This window comes from Portunus trituberculatus, chromosome 16 (genome assembly GCF_017591435.1).
Source record: "Portunus trituberculatus isolate SZX2019 chromosome 16, ASM1759143v1, whole genome shotgun sequence".
Lineage (NCBI taxonomy): Eukaryota > Metazoa > Arthropoda > Malacostraca > Decapoda > Portunidae > Portunus > Portunus trituberculatus.
In genome coordinates this window covers 412,860-415,359 of record NC_059270.1, presented here as the reverse complement: position 1 = coordinate 415,359, position 2,500 = coordinate 412,860, and the positions used below count along the sequence as shown (strand labels likewise).

The following is a 2,500-nucleotide window of genomic DNA, read 5'->3' as shown; positions in this document are numbered from 1 at the left end:
CACCCTCTTTACCGCCACCACTCACGCTCTCCTCTCCCTCTCCCTCTCTCCCTCTCCTCTCCTCTCTCTCTCCGCTCCGCCGCTCCATTACCCCGCACGGCGATTCACACTCATCCATTATTTATCGCGGCCCGATCTCGCGTGGATGTGGCGCCGCGAGAACGCTTGATTGTGTCCTAAGTCTTCGCGAGCGCACACACACACACACACACACACACACACACACACACACACACACACACACACACACACACGGTTTCTCTTCCTTTTCCTTTCTCTCTCTCTCTCTCTCTCTCTCGCTCTTTCTCTGTTTCTCTTTTTCTCTTTGTGGTTGTGTTTCAGTCTCTCTCTTTCTCTTTCTCTCTCTCTCTCTCTCTCTCTCTCTCTCTCTCTCTCTTGTTGAAATGTATGCTTGTTTTGAATTGCTTTGTTCTCTCTCTCTCTCTCTCTCTCTCTCTCTCTCTCTCTCTCTCTCTCTCTCTCTCTCTCTCTCTCTCTCTCTCTCTCTCTCTCTCTCTGTCTTGTAAACGAACGAGTCACACGGAAGAGAGAGAGAGAGAGAGAGAGAGAGAGAGAGAGAGAGAGAGAGAGAGAGAGAGAGAGAGAGAGAGAGAGAGAGAGAGAGAGTAAATGGAGGAAGATGAAAGTTGTTTTCACCACCATCAAACCCCTCCACTATCTCTCTCTCTCTCTCTCTCTCTCTCTCTCTCTCTCTCTCTCTCTCTCTCTCTCTCTCTTTGTCTTCATCTAGCACCGTCTCCATTTGTATCACTTAGAGAGAGAGAGAGAGAGAGAGAGAGAGAGAGAGAGACGTTTTGGTAAGAATATTAGCAACTGTAACAAAACTTAAGTGTGGTGTGGTGTGATCGAGAGACAGGTTGTGGTGTGTGGTGTGGTGTGGTGTGGTGGATGCAAAAGGCAGGATCCGGGTGTGGTGTGGGTGTGGCGGGGTGTGGTTTGGATGTTAAACGCTGTCTTTACCAAACATTAAAAAATCATACCAGTACAAATTTCTCCATATACAATTAATAAGCTCTCTTGTTTAATGGAAATTTTAACCCATTGAATAGAGACGAATTTTTACTTTGATTTTTGGGTATTATCAGACAATTTTGTTCACATTAGGAAGGGTCTATGGAGGCCAGAAGATTAATGGCCACAGTCTTCACTATTATTATGATTTCACGATTTTACTTGCATTAGGAAGCGTCTATGGAGGTCCGAAGATTAATAGCTAGACTCTTCACTATTTTAAACCCCCCACACAAAATCACCAAATAGTAACCAGAATGAATATGAAAAACGCGTCATGGTACTGGAGTTAACATTACTAGTACTAATGAAAACTAAAGGGATATCCAGGTAAGGAGAATCTGATGTATTGAAACAGTGGTCTTGTTGGAAAAATTAATACTTTTTTGGTAGATTTAGGAAGGAAACACGTAGACCAGCCAGAGTGAAAGAATGAATATGAAGGAATTAACATTATCATAACTACTAATGAAAACTAATGAGTTATCCAGGTAAGGAGAATCTGGTGTATTGAAACAGTGGTCTTGTTGGAAAAATTAATACTTTTTGTATATTAAGGAACGATGTATGGAGGGAATTTAGTTTAAGCGCCACAACACCAATGGTCATATGGCGCCGCTACGATATTTTGATTAAAACAATATATAAAAAAACTAACTAAAACCAATAAAAAAAACAATGAAATTAAAAGTAACTAATAATACAATAAAATAAAATAAAACATTGAAAATACATATATAAAAAAAAAATTCACAGATTGAGATATTTAGGAAGGAATTAAATAGACAATGTAGAGAGTGAAGAATTACTTAGACTGACTAGGGTATTGTGAAATATTAGGTGCCAGAGTGTTAATAAGAGATTTGTATGAGAGAGAGAGAGAGAGAGAGAGAGAGAGAGAGAGAGAGAGAGAGAGAGAGAGAGAGAGAGAGAGAGAGAATGAAATGATACAAGAATATAGATCTGATAAGAGAGTAGAGATTTTAAAACTATGTGTGTGTGTGTGTGTGTGTGTGTGTGTGTGTGTGTGTGTGTGTGTGTGTGTGTGTGTGTGTGTGTGTGTGTGTGTGTGTGTGTGTCGCTGCATATATGGCCATTTGTATGTCTGTCTCTTCGCCATCTCCCTCTCTCTCTCTCTCTCTCTCTCTCTCTCTCTCTCTCTCTCTCTCTCTCTCTCTCGGCGGCAGAGATGTGGTTAAGATAGAACTTATCTCTTCATTACCCGCACGTCGCTATCTCATCCAGGCATCACCGTCACGCCTCTCTCTCTCTCTCTCTCTCTCTCTCTCTCTCTCTCTCTCTCTCTCTCTCTCTCTCTCTCTCTCTTTCAGTGGAAGGACAAGAAAAGAAACCAAAACTTGATGGTTGTCTGCAAACTCCTTGAGAGAGAGAGAGAGAGAGAGAGAGAGAGAGAGAGAGAGAGAGAGAGAGAGAGAGAGAGAGAGAGAGAGAGAGTGTAAAAGATAAA

At 41.8% G+C, this 2,500-nt stretch overlaps 1 protein-coding gene across 1 annotated transcript in view; it reads left to right on the top strand.

Annotated features, from left to right (window-relative positions):
- Nucleotides 1-2,500, top strand: part of LOC123504542 (homeobox protein Nkx-6.2-like) — a 48,098-nt gene that overhangs the window by 28,401 nt on the left and 17,197 nt on the right. The window lies entirely within an intron of this gene.